This window comes from Zonotrichia albicollis, chromosome 2 (genome assembly GCF_047830755.1).
Source record: "Zonotrichia albicollis isolate bZonAlb1 chromosome 2, bZonAlb1.hap1, whole genome shotgun sequence".
Classification (NCBI taxonomy): domain Eukaryota; kingdom Metazoa; phylum Chordata; class Aves; order Passeriformes; family Passerellidae; genus Zonotrichia; species Zonotrichia albicollis.
In genome coordinates, this window is record NC_133820.1 from 4,205,526 (window position 1) to 4,224,205 (window position 18,680).

An 18,680-nucleotide genomic window follows, 5' to 3' on the forward strand; every position below is an offset into this window, starting at 1 on the left:
GGACAACAACAGCAACAAAAACCAGAATTTCATATACCTTAATTAATGAGCTAACCACTTAATGCAGTTAAATTAATATATTGTATTTTTAGAGACAAAGACATATGGATGACAATTTTGTCTTTTATTGCAGTAAAGAAAGAGGTTGAAAAAAGCAGAAAGGTTATAATATATGTAAGAATCAAAGATTTGTTTTACGGTGTTGAGATTTTCTTCTTGTTGTTTACTATAAAAAACTGATTAAACATTTTGTATGAAAGTTCTCATGCAAAAGTTTTTAAGTGTTCTACCAGGAAAGAAATTAATTAGTAACCTGGTGCATTTAATTGTCCTGAAGGTAGGACTTAATATTCTCTTCCAGAAACTTTATATTTCTTCCCCATTTACATGAAAATGAAAACTTTTTTAATTGTTTATTTATACCACACCTATACTGGAAGAAACAGCATTCAAGTCATTATTTCATTTTATTTTAAGACATCTTGAGTCCATGTGTTCATCCAGTCTGAGACAGCTGTTTAGAAATTTCACTGTCTGGCTGCTGACCAAAATAAATGGAATGCCCTTTGTGTAACATCCTTGTAAAATCTGTAGTCATGCACCAAAATCGATAAATCTTGAAGAGAAATGAAGAACCGAGCTCCAGGGTTGCAAGACATCTTAAAAAACATGTCCTCTGTTTTTCACCCTTCCTCCAACCTTAGAATTTAATATATGTGTTGGCTCCAAGTAGCTGGAATATTCTCTTTAAATCCAAGGGTCACAGAGCTGTGGCTTGATAACATACCATTCTTGATTGCTGCCTGAACAAAACAAAAAATGCTGTTTGGCGTAGTCAGAGGTAGAAAACCAAAATTATAGACCACAATAAAGCCTGCCTGTAATAATCTGCAGTCTTTAAGAAGAGAGAAAACATATGCTGTGATTTCAGTGTTCTCAGCTTGGCTGGGGCACACCAAAGAGCATTTCCCTTCTTTTGCCTTTCAGACCAGTCATTTTATTAATATTTCATTATAAACCTGCAAATATGAAATCTGGAAGTTGCTCTTCAGCCTCTGCAATTCCTCCTGTGCACCTTTAGGACGACTTTTCCCCACCCACCCGGGACATGGATAAAATAATAAGCAGGACCAAAATGTTCAGTCCTTTGGGGGCTGCCAATCTGTGTGAATTTAGAAAATAAGTGCAGGTAAGTAATGCAGATAAACAATCAGATAAACTGTTCCAATAGGAGAGGATAGAAGGACAAGGAGAACAGGGAAATGCAGGGAACTAAGGAAGTCTTCACCATTTTGTGGGCAAGGTGCAATGCTTCTGAAATTAAAGCTGGTTGCAGAAAGTTTCAGCCTAATCTCACAAGGTGATCTCTGAGATCCTGAGGCACACACAGGGTGACTGACAGATATCCACCTCCACCTGTCAAGATAGGGAAGGTTCTACAGCAAAATAATCAGTGATGGAAATGGGGAATGTTCTTCTTCCTTGTACAGCAGTCATGGAGTGGGGAATGCTGCAGCCACTGAACTCTTCCCTGCAGAAAAATTGAATTGAATTTTCAGGTTAAATTACATTTCCAAGTTAAAATAACCAGGAAACAACACTTTAAATAAATATTTAAATCCCTCATTGTTATCACTAAATGAGGTACCCTGAGACATTTGGGTTCTAGATGCTCCATCACATCTTCTCACTGAACTGTTGTTTACTTTCACTGCAGCCCATACGAAGCATGGAATATTTCCAGAAATAAAGTCACAATTCCTGGTGAGGCTGGAAGAGGTGCAGAGCTGGAGACAGGAACCAGGAACCATGCAGGAGTTTCTGGTGGTAAGTAGTGATTTAGACCCTTCTAATTAACTCCTAGTGGTATTAAGGAATATTTTTCTCCTCCCTGCAGTCAATAAAATAATGAGGATCTGGTTAAACAAGTCCTTCCCAGCTGGCATACCACAGAGCTTAGCAGATCAAGGAGATGCATTCCAGTGCCCCAAATCCCTTTTCCATGCCCTTCTGGTAATCTTTAAATACTGAGCAAAAGCTGTGCATGTGTTTGGGCACCACTGAAGGGCTCTGAGATGATTTAGGGCTTTGAGTTTGAGGATGATTTAGCCAGAGTGTCCACACAAGCTGTGGGAAACTCGAGCCAGGCTTTGGGATGCCAATGCAGTGATCCCAGTCCTCCCAGTAAAGCCCGGTCTGCACATGAACCGCTCTTGCATCCACTCCCTGACACATCCACTGGATTTTGATGGGCTTCACAGCTCTGTGGTATTTTATCTGTTAGAGCTTTGATTCTCACACCCCACCTGTAATTTATTGCGAGGTGAGAGAAATAAAGTTGGAGGGATTATTTTTGTGGCTGTCGCATCCCTGGAAGTGTGCAAGACCAGGTTGGACAGGGCATGGAGCAGCCTGGGGTAGTGGAAGGTGTCCCTGCCATGACAGGGGGTGGCACTGGATGATTTAGGGTCCCTTCCAACCCAAACCATTCCATGATTCTATGAAATTACCCTGATGAGCATCCCCTACAAGAAAATTAATTTGGGTACCATTTTAACCCCAGGGCCTGCTACCCACCTTCAACAGACTTAAATGGACAGAAATAAGTATTGGGTACTTCCTCTGCTACCTATCTCCATGCAAAACAATTGTAAATTCTGTTTTCAATGTTCCCCAAACCCATCTTAATATCATTGAACCCAGATTTTTTTTAATTAATTATGAACTGATGCATGAACATATTTTATGGACAGTTTTCTATGCAGGCAAACCCAAAAAGTTTTGAAAGGAACATTGAAATTGCTCTCCTGCCAACCTGTTCAGCCCTGCCCTTGTATGCAAAGCCTGGAGCAGAGCACTCCTGCCTCCCCTCTGAGAGGACAGCAGGGATGGGGATGGGATTGGGATCGGGATGGGATGGGATGGGATGGGATGGGATGGGATGGGATGGGATGGGATGGGATGGGATGGGATCTGCCTGGAAGCTCCCGGCCATCCCATGCTCTCCTGAAGGGAAGAAAAACATCAAGGCTGGCCCAGCAACCTGACCTGGCCCCAGGGCAAGGGAGAATTTCCCTTTCCAGTGCTTGGCAGAGCAGAGTCCAACTCACAGGCAGGGAAAGCTTTGCTTAATAACTTTGGGACTTGCCTGGAAAAATGCCTTTTTCTGAGCTGGGGAGTTTTTTGGGGGTTTTTATAGGGCCAGAAGGTACAGGGATGAACTCATCCACCTCTCTGGCCCTGTGGCTTGGGATGTGTTCAATTCAGTCAGGCTTGGGGAAACAATCTGAAAACACCAACCAAGAACACAAATTTCCTTCTTTATGGACAATGTCAAACAATGAAAAAATATTAAATAATTTTCATTTGAATAGCCATTTTTTAAATTGCAGTAGTAGAGGTAGGAAGGAAACCATCTTATTCTGACAGGGACTAAACGCGAATGTATAAAGCACTGGCCTGCCAAAGTGTGTTTCTACTGCTGGGACAGCACAGTGAATTTTCTCCAAAATATAACTCGAGTTTGAACATTTTTTACTGCACTTCCCTTCTGTGCTGTCTGATTTATAGCTCAGCTACTTATGATAAATAGGTGTTGGTAATCTTTAGAAGGAGGTTGCATCTGCTGATGAGACAGAACCTGACAAATTCCACCAGGCTCTTTGCCTATTGGCAGGACTTGTAATTATTAGCATTAATTCTCCAAGGAGCCAAATTCCTTATCACTGATGCTCTTCCTTTATGAGTCCCTCCCCTCCAAAAATTTAAGCTTTCAGCTTTCCAGCAACAAGCTCTGCCTTTACTGGGATTGCTCAAGCCATGTCTTGGAAGCTCCTTCTTTGTTTTTCCTTCAATAATTTGCTAAAAGTACTACCATGTGTAACCCTAATGTAGCAAAATATTTTAGTATATACTTAAAATTAATCCTGCAAACCTAAGAAAGAAAAATGAGAATTTGCTAAATCAGCTCTTCCAAAAGAAAAGGGGGAAAGAAACAGTACCATATCCTTGGCTGAAGACAAAAAAGAAAATCATTAATGTGATTTATTTGAAATGAGAAAGCGAGGATCTGGATTAGGTTTTTTTAATTCTTCTACCTGACTTTTCTGAAATCAGGGCACAGAACTGTTCTAATCTGATACTTTACATCTCTGTTTCTCTGGTTAAATGATTGTATAGGAACCAGATAAAATATAGTACCCACAGTACTTGCTGTGATTTAGTATTTTCATAACATAATTCTTTTTTTTTACTTTCCTATTTACTTTTTTACCTTTAATATTGATTCATTTTTAACCCTTTGTTGAGGGGAAATACCAGGTGTTTCCTTACGACTGGACAGACATCAACAGTGACAACACTTCTATTTTGTTGATTGTGGTTCTTGTATAATATTCAATATAATCAAAATGGGTTTTTCCTACCCTATTCTCTTGATTTCTGCATAATTTTACCCTTAATTAAAGCAGCATTTCTGATGTATGTTTTAATTTTAGGTACACCCATCCCTCTCACATCAATGGTGTTTCTTCAAGAAACTAATGTCCAAAACAAGAGAAGAAATTTCATATGAATATCCTTGAAAGGCTGAAACCTGGAAATATGGATCTCCAGCTACATCTCTGGTCTTGTTATCTCCCTTTAGGTGTTTTTACCTGTGCTGAGACAGCTTTTTGCACAATGGAAGCTTTGTGCTGACACACAACAGCCCACTTGGTGCAGTTGACTTGCTAATGGTGAATTTTTTTCATGAGGTAAAAAGAGAGCTCTTGTCCTCCTTGTGCTAAACTGGTTTGAAATTCCCAGATCAAAATACATGCTGAGCAACACTTCTTGTACTTTCTTACTCAAGCAGCTTTCTCCTAGTAAATGTCTTTTCCACCACAGCTACAGGTTATTTTTTATTAGGGGAATATGACCACTGGCTCCCCAAAAGGGAAAGGCTCCTTTCCATATTGCTTTCCAGACCACTCCCTTCCCTGGGAATTAAGTGGCCTGCTTGCAACAGTAAAATAGCTCTGAGCTCATGTGAAAAAGCCATTTGAATCCTGGATGGATTTCACAAAACTTTGGTTCACTGGGTAAGAACCAGATTAAACAGGCCATGACATAATAGATTCCATACTTTATAATCATCATCTGCATCTTGCCTAATTAGACAACATGCAGTAAGGCTGAAAGGCATCAATATGTTGATTTAATAATTGCTTGGGAGTAGCTGCCATTTCATTGCCCAGATGCTGTACTGGACAACTGAGTTGTTTCTCTAGATCAGTTACTGTGAAATCAAATATTCAACACGTTCACTGGGCTTCATTCAGTGCAGGTATTTCTGATACAGGGACTTGAAGTGAAATGGCTTCAAACTGAAAAAAAAATTGGTTTAGAATTTTTGTATCAGGTAGAAATTCCTCCCTGTGAGGTTGGGGAGGCCCTGGCACAGGGTATTATATTTATATTATATTATTTCTCATATGATGGCTCCCAGAGCAGCTGTGGCTGCCCCTGGATCCCTGGCAGTGTCCAAGGCCAGGCTGGACAGGGCTTGGAGCAGCCTGGGACAGTGGAAGGTGTCCCTGCTGCCCATGGTAGGTGGTGGCACTGAATGATCTTCAAGGTCCTTTCCAGCCCAAGTCACTCTATGATTCTAATGCCCTATTATTTTATGGCATTTCTACAACTAAATAATATGCATCCAGTTGAACTCAAACAAACAAAATTTCTTTTTTCTTCCTCCTGATTTTTTCCTCCTTTCTTCCAGTGAGAAGTCAGGGGAAAATGACAAGGATTCCTAGTGAAATGAAAGCTGAGGCTTTGCTTTTCAATCAGCCATTTAATATTTATTCAGAGGAAACTTCACGTTTAAAAAAAAAGGTAGGAATGGATGCTAAGGATCTTCTCCAAGTACCCTGCTGAGAGCAAGGAGATTCCTAGAATATGCTGAGGTGGAAGGAAGCCCCAGGGATCATCAATTCCAACCCCTGTCCCTGCACAGACATCCCAAATCCCACCCTGGGCATCCCTGGAGCTCTGTGGGGCTGTGACCATTCCCTGGGGAGCCTGGGCAGTGCCAGCACCTCTGGGGATGAACCTTTCCCTAAATCCAGCCTAAACCTGCCCTGGCACAGCTCCAGTTGCTCCCTGGGTGCTGTCCCAGAGAGCAGAGAGCAGTGCTCCTCATGAGGATGATGAAGACCACAACAAGTTCTCCCCTCAATCTCCTCCAGGCTGAACACACCAAGTACCTTCATCCACTCCTCACCATCCTCCCCTCCAGTCCCTGCACCATCCCCATGGCACTTCCTTGGGCTCTTTCTCCCACCTTTACACCTTTCTTATGTCATGGCTCCCAAAACTGGGAAATCCCCCAGGAATTCCTGCTCATGCCCAGCTGAGCCAAGGGCTGCAAGGAGGGCTCAGCACAAGGCCAGGTTACACCACCAAAGACCAGAAACCACTTTGGTCTCTCTGCCCTGCACAGACCAGAGCAAGGATTGCTCTTTCCATCCCCTGCCTCGCTCTGTGGGCTGACTGATTGGGGTCCAAGGAATTTGAGGATATAAAAGCTGTTTCCAAGAAAAGGGGGGTGAGATGTGGGGTGAGAGTTGGCAGGGATTTCAGTGTGCAGAGTTCCTGGTTAGGGCTAGACCACAGTTCCTGCCTTCTTTACCTCCCTAGCAGGGGATTGCCAGATACAGCAGGCACAAAAATACATTTAAAGGCTATAAACAAAAATAGGAGTGCAAATGTTTTATTGACATAAATGTTTTAATATGGGCAGTTGCTAAGGAGTAACCAATTCCTTCCCCATAGTGACAGCCTCTGAAATGTGATGGATTCATTTTTTTAATCCTGTTTATCCTAGCACTCAGTGGCTTTTATGTTTTTCAGTGTAAAGTGAAGTGTTGTGCATTATCTTTCAAATGTTCTAAAATTAGTGTTCTTCTCCTGTGACTGAAACTCTGGAGAAAATTATAATTGCCTAAATATTTTTCTCAAAGTGACTGTGATTCTTGAGATTAAGTTCCTGGTTATCCACTGTGGTGTCTTATCACCTTTTAGGTCACTCCTTCAAACCCATCAGCCTTTGAATCACATGTTTTTATGCTGCCATTTCATGATTTCTCACCTTGGAGGGGAAAAACTGGTACAAACCAATTCCCCTTGGATGGTTACAGCACAGAAAACACCAGCTTAACTTGTACTAGCTGTGACCACATAATTTCTTTTCAGGCTTATTAAAGAGGACTGGAGACCAACTGGGATTAGCCACACGCCTTTGAGGAAGTCTTGGGAGTTGGTGTTGAACTTCTTTTTGTAGGTTAGTGGAGAAAAAATCCCCTGCATTCCTGTGCCTTGTGGTGTATTTGATCTGTGGGCAAAACAGGGAGTCTAATTTCATTTTACAGCGTGCTGTGATATTTTTATGAAGGGTGTGATGCGTGCACTGTTTGAGGTTATTTCCCTGCTCCTTGGACCGTCAGCCTAACACCTTCCATGGGCTTTAAATTCTCATTTCAAATGTGGAAAGCCAAGGTTTAGAGGATAAGGTCCAGATCTCAAACTCCTCTCAGACAAGAGCTGAGAGGAGGTAGGGCTGATCAGCTCTTTTACCAACATTACTGGGTCCCTTCCTTTCTATTATGTAAAACTTTAAAGAAACAACTTAGGTTTAGAAAGGGTTAGAATATTTTTTTTTTAGAATTCCAAACCCTTTTTTAGAAAGGGTTTAGGATTTTTTTCCTGAGAATCTCAATTTTCAGGTAAGTCCTAACATAAACAAGGTGAAATACTGCCCAAAGCCTGCTTATATTTCCTTTTTTCTGACTGAATTCTCTTCTGCTCAGCTACCATGAACCACATTAGAGTAGGAGGAGAGTGATGAAAAGCCTTCTACAGAAATAAGCAAGATGACAGCAGCAATCAAAATCTTTTTCTATAGGAACTCTTTATCTGCAATTTTTACCTCCCTTCCTCATCTCTAAGTATCAGAGACAATGTGACTTGTTCAAGTGTCCTGGCATTTGCTTTTTAGTGGTCAGTAGCATCATTTCTTTCTAAAATCATGTTCTTCTGTTTCAGCCCTGGAGAAACAAAAACCCAAACAAAAAAAAAAAAAAAAAAAAAAAAACAAAAAAAAAAAAACCCAAAAAAAACACCAAAAAACGAAAACCAAACAAAACCCCACAGAAATATTTTTTTTTTAATAGCACATTCTGCTTAATAGACTCCAAAACTTTTCACACTCTTCTTTCCTTAAAACACTTGAAGTGATGGAAAAATGGACCAAGTCTTCCTACATTTACCCTACCTGCAGGCTTGAAGAAATAGAAATTATTCTTGAATGACATGTAAAAAGACAAACCATTTGAATGTACTCCTCCACTGACTGCTTTTGAAAATTGGATGTCAAAATCAGCAGACCAACTTAATGAGATATATTTTTGGGGGGAGAATTTCAATACCAGAAGTAGTTCCAGCCCTAAATTAGTGGGGTAGGAATTGAGCTTTCTCAGGGCAGGAATGTTTTTACCAGCTCCATTTGTGACACAATATCTGCAAAGATTCTGCTGGATGCAGGGGGGAAAAAAGCAAATTAAAAATACAAAGGCCATTTGTAAGCAACAAAGAAAACAAATCATGAAAGAATCAATAGAAATAGTCAGGGAATACTAGATAGCTAATCAAAACATAAATCAAAAAACTTGAGAGAAAAAATAGCTCAAAGACATAACAGCAGAGCAGAAATGCTCTTCTTCATTGCTGAATACCTTGGAATAAATATATTACTATTGAAGTTGTAACTGTGAAAATTGTTACTCTTTAGCAGATAGAAATTATAGTTGCTTCATATTCTGCTTGTTATATACATACAAACACATATATGTATACACACACACACGTATGTATGTGTGTGTATGTATGTATAGAAATAAAGGCCTCGCTAATGTTAAAATATTTCAGATTTGTACACTTTCTATGTATTCTTAAACATTTTAGCACAAAGTGCTAAAACATGAAGTTGGAATAAAATCCTCAATGCTTGCTTACATTGCAAAAGGTGATTATTTCATTGTTTTCACACTCTGAAAAATGAAAATACGTTATCCTGCAAATGAGACCCATACCCCTGTTCAGAACAATTTATACGTATTGACACAGGCACACACTCTCCTGTTAATACACGGGGTGGATTTACCACTTCAGAAATATTTTTGTTCTGAATTTTCTTGGTATTTCCCACTGAAATAAGATTTTACTTAATAAGAGTGGAAATTCCTTGATTCTTCCTGAAAAAAAAAGAAAAAAAGGAAATTTGGAAGAGTCAGAGGAGCCCTGATTTTTGTTATGCAGAAGCACCTAAAAGATGGAGAGGGATGGAAACAGGTCCTTGCAAGTGCCCTTATGGAAGAGAAATAGGCTGGAACTCAAATGAGGAAGATAAAGATTTTATTTGATGTTTATCAAAAAGATTGCAGCTCTGGTTGCTTCATATGATTGCAAGTACACGTGAAGCAAAGTTAAAATAGGCCATGCACCTAACAAACGTTTATAGGGATTATTTTTCCTTGAAGTGATACTTAGGACAGGTTGTTGTAGTACAAACACAAGTTTAATTCAGAAATTTCTTCAATTCCCATCAGGTATCCAATCCCTTCCTACTAAAGATCAGGTCCCATCCTTCAGGGTGACCTCCAGCTGAATTGTAGCACTGGGGAGCATTTTCATGGATTTCATGGATTTTTCAGGCCCAATGATGTTTTGCAGTTGGAAACAAGGAAAAAACCTCATCTTTGAATAGCAACCTCTCACAAGCCTTTCAGCAAGGATTTTGGGAACATGCAGCTATCTATAGGCCACAGTTCAGGAGCTGTTTCTTCAGCTTTAAAATACTCCAATCCTGCCTGGGGTTTTTTGTCACCTATATCTTAGATTTGAGGTGCAGACAGGAGTTGTCATCAGAATTTCAGGGAGCTTCTTCAGGTAAGGTTTGAACAGTCTGGGCAACATCAGCTGCTGTTTTGAAGTTGCCCTTATGGGCTTCATTTTCTTCCTTCCTCAAATATATTTATTAAAATATATTTTTTAAAATATAGATATATACATGTATATACAAAAGCCTCCTTGATAACTGAAATCTCTTGTTCTAATCCTGCTCCCTCTTCTCTTCCCACAGCTCCTGTTGTTTGAGCAGGATATATAAAGATACCTTTGTTACCCTTTCTGGAAAAGGAACAGCTTCTTCAGTCTTACAGTTCTTTGAGAATTTCTCCGCTTTGAGTTTTTATTTGGCCCTTGCAAAGGAGGCCACGGCCTTGGCAGCAGAACTGGAGAACATTTAAAGGTATTTAAAGCTTCCTGATCCAGGCCAGTGGGTCAGAGCTCACAGAGTTCGCTCTTTCTCAAAAAATGGGGGGGAAAAAAAGGGAAAAAAGTTAGAAATCTTGTTCTATAATTAAGAGAACATTAATGTCTGTCCAGGAAACAGACATGGTTTATATGGTTTTGTTGTTTCTGCAGCTGATAGGGGCTGAAGCTGTGATTTCTGATATGACCATGGGTGTGAACCTGGAGATGCCAGTTCCATGTTAGAGCCCTTGAACCACTCCAATACCCAGTGCATGCTGTACCGGGCAGCCTCCTATTGCTAAGACTGGTGGCTAAAATGCCAGAATTCAATTAATAAAGCAGCTCCTTTCATTAAACATTTCAGGAAGTGAGCTCTCCTCAAATTTCTAAACACAGATTTTCCCAATCAGCAGCAGAACCTGACCCTTGTGTACTTTCAAGACATTTACTCTTATAATTGTGGCCAGCTTTAACATAAACACAAATCCTCCAGGAGGGAGCCTTTCCAGAGGCCAAAGATGGGTTATTTGCAAGGCTGAGGCCTCTGTGTGTTTTATCAGAAAGCAATCTGAGTAATTCCAGTGTTTTATCCTGCCATGCCTACTTTTCCATTCCACTGGCAAATGGATTTCATATTTCATTTCCCACACACCCCATCTGCACAACAATAATTTGTGTACCTTTCAGCTGCCTTTATGGAGTGAACTGCTTTAGCTTTTCCCCAGGAAAAGGCATCATAAAATGAGGTGTTGGTATGCTGTGTCCAAGTGGTTTTCCTCAGAGCTGTTCCTGCTGGCACCAGGGTCTGATAAGAACAGAGTTAAGATTCATTTGAGATGGAAATTTGATAGAGAAATTTGTTTCCCTCCACAGAATTTGTCCTGCTCAGCATGGAGCACTGGGAGGCTTTTTTCAGCACTTTACACACTTGAAATAATCCAGTGGGGTTGTTGGCTCAATTATTTATCTAATACACCAGAAGAAATGTTTTCATCGTCTGTAAAAGTGCCACATTCTTTGTTTTCTTGATTGCTGCTATTAAATAATTAGGCTTTTCTAAATTCTGTTCATGTCTTGGGACAAATATTGAATGTAAATTTTGATAATTCTGTTTAGCAGAGAAATCTTGGCAATTAGGTGGAAATACAAACTAACAAAGGCTTGGCTTTCCAAGCAGGAGATTTTCACAATGTTAGGCTTTTTTCTTTCCTGTTAAAATGCTGGATTTTGTTTTGTTGACATTTGTAATAGTTGAAAATAATTTGCTGATTCATTATCAGAAGAACAAATTTCTTATATGAACAAGGTGATGTTTTTCTCTTCTTTAATTTTTTTTTAAATGAGAACTCAAACTTTCTCACACTTCCTTTGTTGTTTTTTTTCCTGTTCATCAGATATATTAAAATATTTTTAAAATATTTATATATATATCTATATGGAAATATACAGATTTAGATCATATTCTATTTAGAATCTATATTTAGATACTATGTTGTAGAATCTTAATATCAGGGATTCATTCCAGCCTTAGATAAGAAACATTTTGCAAAATACTCTGAGGGTTTGCTGGTTCCCTGAGCACCTCATACCTCCATGTGTGAAATGAATGGTCTCCTGTTACCCTTACCCAAATTTTTGATTAAAAAATCCAACTAACTGTAAATGGATTAAAGGCAGCACAGGGATAACCTTGTTTGTTAAGTCAATAAAAGCCTAGACTGAAAGGACTGTAAATCTATGAAATATTTACTGACATGTTAATGTTATCCCTGCTGTTTCCAAGCACACTTGGAGCATTTCCTGTCATGTTAATTAAATGTTTCTCCTTCTATTTCTGCCACTTAGGCCAGGTGGCTGCTAAATCAATCAAACCACAAGGATGGGAGGGAGAAGCTACAATGGAAGGATCTGCCCACCTCACCACAGCTCACAGGTACAGAGGGAATTGTCGTGAAAAGAGACATTGAGTCACCTCTGGAACAATTAGTCAAGGATCCATTACCTTTAAGGAGATCCCCCACCTTATTGAGGCTCTTGTCCCATTGATCTTTAAATAGGAACCTTTTTGGAGAATTATTTTCTCACTCTGGCTGAAAATTGAACCAATTTTTATTGCCATTACCTAAAATCCTTCCTTGGTGTTTTTTTTTTCCTTTTGTTTTTCCAGGGGTAGTTAGTTTTGTTTTGCTGTCCTTAAGAAGAGAAGTCGTTTTCTTTTCTCCTCTATTGCATTTTATTTGAAAATGTGGTTTCCAGGGCCAGCAGCCAACTCAGCAGTTGCCTCTTAGAATAGAGATTTGACTGGAATTTATGGAAGAAATATAGGTGTGAGGCCTGTGAGCGAGGGCTGCCTGGGACAGGGTTTATAACAGTCCCCTTTGTCCTGCTTGCCGTGGAAGTTGGGCACACAAACACGTGAGATTGCTGAGATGGGAGGGGAACTGGACGTATTTGAGCATAGAGAAAAACAGAAAGGGGAAAAAAGGCACCTTTGGATATAAGTTTTCAATGTGCAGACAGAGCAGCTTTATTAAGGCCTCTGAATATTTTAATGCCTCTGTTTTGGAGCTGGCTGAGCAGGAGCCCTCTTTGTACCAGGGACTGTGGAATTGCACCTTGCTCTGGAGACAGAAGGGCCCAGAAACTCCTTTTTGCTTTAAAAGTGAAAAATCCTCCCTCAGAATGGAAAAAATGTGTGATATCTTTAATTCACCTTTCTGTTACTCGTGCCTGCATTGGAGAGGTGTAAAGGCTTTTCCAGCTGCATTAAACACTTGCCCCTAAAATCTCTTCAAATGCAGCTGCTCTACTTTGCTTGCACTAAAAAAAAATGTGCTAAAAATGTGGCAGCACAAGGTTATGGGCACAATCCACCTCCTCTGTTTTGGAAGATGGCAAAGCTTGGCAGCAATTTCAGAAAGATCTTGACAGGTCTGCCTCAGCCAGGACCACAGCAGCTGTAGGGTGACGCAGTTGTCACTTCCTTCTTCCCCCTACCCACCTTTTTGGGTTAAATAGAGCTCAAAATGGGAGAATTCAGCCAGATCTGGCAGCACCCTGATTTAGTGGCTACACAATGTCCTTCAAATTCACACAATGCTCTTAAAATTCACTGATATTGGAGTTCATGGGAGGGCATCACAGGCTGCCCTGCTTGGTGACAAATGTACCCCTGAATGACCAATGGTTATTCTTTCTGAGAAATTCCTCTCTTTTATCTATACTTTGGTCTTTTTTTTTTCTTTTCCGCAAGAATTGTGTATTCTTATCTATCAATCAGAAAAAAAGTTGCTTTAAAATTCAACTTAATCCAGTCTGTGGCTGTTCGTCTTCATATATTTAGTGAAGGTTAATGTGAATCCCATTAATTTGGTCTGCTCAATGTACTCAGTGCCCTCCAGCCTTGTCAAAGCCACTGATCTCAGTCTCCTTCACATCAACATTGGAGCATGGCTTAACTTATAAATTCATTAAATCAGGAATAGAGCTCCTGACAAGTGCTAAATGCATCTCACATCTAACAGCATTTGTCAAGAGTCTTTTCTCATTAAGCTCAATTTGGGTTTTACAAGAAGTTCCCTTGGAGATGCTGGCTGTTTTCATCTTGCAGCAGCAGTAAAGAGTATAATAGTCTCTTAATTGATCCCGGAGGAACTGCAAATGTGCAGAATTGCTGCTTTGTCAACTGCCTTCTCCCAGGGACAGGAGCTCCTGGGTGACTTTAAGGCTGTGTGATGAACACACCATTGGTTTCTGAGCTTCTGTTCCATCTGGCTCCTCATGAAGAGAGCTGGGAGTTCTGCTCTGTGCCTGTACAAGGAACCAGAGAATCACAGAAGTGTTCAGGTTGAAAGGGATTGAGGATAATGCAGTTCCAGCCCTGGTGCCATGGGCAAAGTCACTTTTCTCTAAACCCTAAAGTTCTCTAAGGTTGTTTAAAGCCATGTCCGACCTGGCCCTAAGCACTTCCGGGGCAGCCGCATTTTCTCTAGGCACCCTGTGCCAGGGCCTCATCTCCCTCACAGGGAAGAATTTTCTTCTAATATCCAATCTAAACCTACTCCCTGTCAGTTTGAAGCCATTGCCCTTGTCCTGTCCCTCCAGACCCTTGTAAAGAGTCCCTCCCCATCCTTCTTGCAGGTTTCCTTCAGGTACTGGGAGGCCACAATGAGGTCACCCTAAAACTTCTCTCCTCCAGGCTGAACAATCCCACTTCTCCCAGCCTTTCTCTCTAACCAGCTTGGTGTACTCATTTTCCTCCAGAAGCTCCCACAAGGACACTGAAGGATGAGAGAGAAGGAGCAGGAGAAAGGGGGACAACAACCTATGGCACAAACTATTACCACTTCCCTCCTTGAATGGAACAAGTTTTGCCTCTGGCCCGGGCTTTTTGAGCAGATGCTGCTTGTTATCTTCTCTACTGCCTACAGTGGGTGCTCTGCAGTGCTCAATGCCTGTTTATTTAAGAATTGTTTGATAGTCCCTCTTTGGAAACCCATTAGGAACTATTCACACCGTGTCAAAACTCGGGAGACATTAAATTTCACCTAATGCTTCCTGAAAAGCTCTGGCACCTGGCCTGCGTTTCAAGAAAGAGTTAAACAGGGAATACACATGGCAAAAGAGCATGCATAAAGCTGTCCCCACCTTTCCCTTTGCAGTTACAAAACACAGACCTCTTTAAGGGGAACTCTAGAAAGTCATTCAAAAACAGCTCTTTCATAACTTATCAGTACCTTACATGTTATATTGTGCAGGTGTCACTGTGTAATCCCGCACTCTCTCAACAATTTTTATACCAAACTGAGGATGTAAAAGGTCCATCTGGATTTCCTCTGGCTTTTCCTCCCAACATTATTCAGTCTCTGTTTCTTCAATCTTTGCTAAGCTGGTGGAGCATGCCCTCAAATGTCACTAACAGCATTTTCATATTCTACACTGAAAAAAAATTAATGGAATAGAGTTTGCAATTCAAGTCCTGCCACTAACAGACATTTGCTGAGGCAAAGTCAGGAGGTTCAGTTTAGAAGCTGTAAACTGTTACAGAGCTGTAAATTCCTATTCCATTAATGTTGTGCCACACTTAAATGGGGGAAAAAAAGAATAAGCCCTCAGCTTTTTTGGAACCTATGAAATCTGAGGTAATCATGGTGCTTCTACAGCTGCTTCTTCTACCTGTGCCACTTAAAACTTCAGGTGAAAATCCAGCACCTTGGCCTTTTAATTGAACTGTAGTTTCCTGATTGACCGGCACTATTTATATTTTCACATATTAATACCTTTATGAACACTGGCAGAATTGTAATTCAATAGAGATTTATTAATAATAACTTAGAGATTATTTCACTTACTGAATTATGTTCTCTCTTTGAGACATCATGGGTTTTCTTTGAGAAGAGAAGAGAAGAAGAGAAGCAACTAAAAACCACAATTCACCAGTCCAAGATAAAATTCAGCAACAGCCCAAGAGGCACCAGGTACTGTAGGTTTTCTATTAGCAGCATTCCATAAAAATCCTACTTTTGTTATTTGACTCACATCCCTCTTTATAGCTCTACACAGTTAACATTGAGTTTGAAACCAGGATAAAATATTAAGAACCTTAGAAGGTTCTCCTTCCATTTTTCATTTCCTTCTCTCTCACCACCACCATCACCATCATCACAACCAACATGTTTTCCATCCAATAAAAAAAAGGAGAGTTCTGGGAATAAAATGCCACAGATGTTTCCACAATATAGTCTTGATACATTTCTTGTATTTCATAGAAGTCCTTGAACTCTAGATTCTTTTGTATCTTGTCGTGTCTAGCCCTGCTGCAGTGCCTTCCAGAGCAAATTCTGAGTGTATTAATTAGAGCATGTCCTCTGGTTTTCTTTCCATCACAATTTCTTGTGATTAGAAAATAGGATCAGACAACATAATCCAATTATTTCCCTGGTGCTGCTGATTAACTGTGGTGTTTCCCTGCACATCTCAGTGTCTGAGCAGGCTCCTTGCTCCTGCAGAGGACAGGCTGTCACGAGAGAGATTGTTTTACCACTCACTGAAATTTAACCTGTGTGAATAATGGACTCCCAGGAGAAACCATGAAAATCAGTCTCCTCCACGGTAGGATAATGCCAAAACCAGGTTTGAGTATCAAAGTCACCAATGAATCAAGAAGGGTGAGAAATTATGTCTGAGGCACCATTTCCTTTAAGCCTTTTTCTTACACAGCAAGGAGGTTTTTTTGCAGTTTATCTGTAAATTTTACTTCCTTCATGAAATTAATCAAGGATTTTCACTGAGGCATTTCTCACACATTTAAAGGTCTGGAGTTTTTGGGGTACTTTTCACTGCAACTTTTAGTGTGGAGAAAAACCAGGGAGAATAAATTTTCCTGAAATCTTTCTACAACATTACATTTATTAAAATTTTGGTGTGCAATTTTAACTAATGTCAAACAATATTTTTCTGAAACAGATGTGGTCATAGATTCAGTTCCAAAGTAACAGAAAGTGTTTTAACATATTTTGTGAGCACCTCTAGCTTTGCACACTCTTCAGAAACTCACATTGGCTCAAATTAGGCACTGGTGTATTATCTAAGCTTTAAATAATACATGTGTTTCTTTTCCAAAGATTTTTTTAGTTGGTTTATGGTTCAGGATTATTGCTAAAGTAATAGTGGTTATTTTGGGCAACAGCTGCTGCTGTTGATAAGAAGTCTTTGTATGAAGGCAATGTATGTTGAGGTTGAGTGTTTTCTCTCTTTTCAATTTTAACTTCTTGTCCAGCTTCTTTAATGGTAAGGCCTTGTCCACTTGGAATCCCAGAAAAGCACTTTTTTTGTCCAGGCTTCTTTTCTCTGTTGAGCAGCAAGGAACAGCTGGTAGGAAATTCTAATCCAGAGTGAAAGTGGCTTAGACTCCCTCATTCCTCCCCAGAAGAATTACTTTGCCTTGAAAGCACACTGATTATTCTGGAATAAAGTAATATTCCAGATATCATGTTCCCAGGGGATGAGGGTGTGCTGAGGCTACTACTCAAGTCTACTGCTACAGTTAGCCCAGTTAGTTTTCCTATTCAACTTTGCTTTGAAAACAAATCCTTTCCACTTCAGTTTTAAAGAATCAAATTGTTATGAGCAGGTGAAGAGAGGGAAAATGGAAGTACTTAATTCTAACAAGAAACCTGGCAGCTTTTCGAGTTACATCTCATAAAAGTGGGAGTTAGGAGTTTGCCTCAGTCATCAGCTTGAAAGGTATTTTTCTTTTCTCAAGAGGTATCAGGTCCTTGAGATAGAACAAATCAAGAGTGAGGAAATCAATGGAAGTGATGGGGAAGATTTTGAAGGAAAGGCTCAGAACAGGGCCAGGCTCTGCTCCAGGCCCAGCAATGGCACCAGAGGAACAGGCAGGCACTGATCCCAGAAATTCCCCTGCACAGGAGACAGAATTTCTGCCCTGGACAGTACCCAGCCCTGAGCAGAGCCCAGAGAGGCTCTGGGGTCTCTTCCCTGGGGTATTCCAGAACATCTGGACACACTCCTGTGCCCTGGGATGACCCTGCATGAGCAGGGAGGTGGCACCAGTGACCCTCTATGCTCCCTTCCAACCTGACCCAACCTGGAATTCTGTGAGTAAGAATTTCTTACTCAACCCATAAAAGGGTGACTGCAGAAATAAATGGGCATAGATGACTATGAGTGGAAATTCCAATTACCAATTTAATTAACCTCTGATTATTTTGAAATATGTGAGGTTTTGCATACAGAAGCCATGGGACAGGCTGGCATTAACAGCTCTGTAGGTCAAAGTCACTTTGACATTCAAGGTGTGAGTTTTAGGATTATTCAAGGATGGCTCTTCCCATTTTTGCCATGACAGCACTGAGAGGTTTGGAGGTGCCAGCACCCCAAGATGGGGTTGATGGCTAGCTGGCCCCCTTCTTGGCTGGGTCAGAGAGGACTTCTCTTGCAGGCAGGCATGCAAACTGTGCATACACAAGGAGAGATCAGCCAGGGGCCTTTCATGCTTCTGAGACCTTGACTACACCAGCACTGAGGAGAAATTGCCAGACACAGCTTGGAAGTAGAGCAATAACCCATAATTTGATGAGTATGAAAGGTCCTGAGCATTGGCTCCAACTCAGGTAAGAAGCAGCAAGATACTAAAAAGCCTCGCAGCTCCCAGAGTCAGAAGACTGCTTAATTTAGTGTGTTTGGGGGTGGGTTTGGAGCACACTGCTCTGATTCCACTGATCTCCATACATTTGCTTCTTCCTGTTCTCCCCAGCCCCCCATAAATTGGATTAAAGGCTTGTATGATTGATAGGTTGAATTCATCA

General features: G+C 40.6%; 1 long non-coding RNA gene across 1 annotated transcript; it reads left to right on the forward strand.

The window, feature by feature from the left end:
- Positions 1-10,188: 10,188 nt before the first annotated feature.
- Positions 10,189-15,833, forward strand: LOC141728311 (uncharacterized). Its single transcript, XR_012579227.1, has 3 exons — positions 10,189-10,345; positions 12,196-12,283; positions 15,724-15,833. It is a non-coding gene; the product is annotated as an uncharacterized LOC141728311 (long non-coding RNA).
- The last annotated feature ends 2,847 nt before the right edge of the window (positions 15,834-18,680 follow it).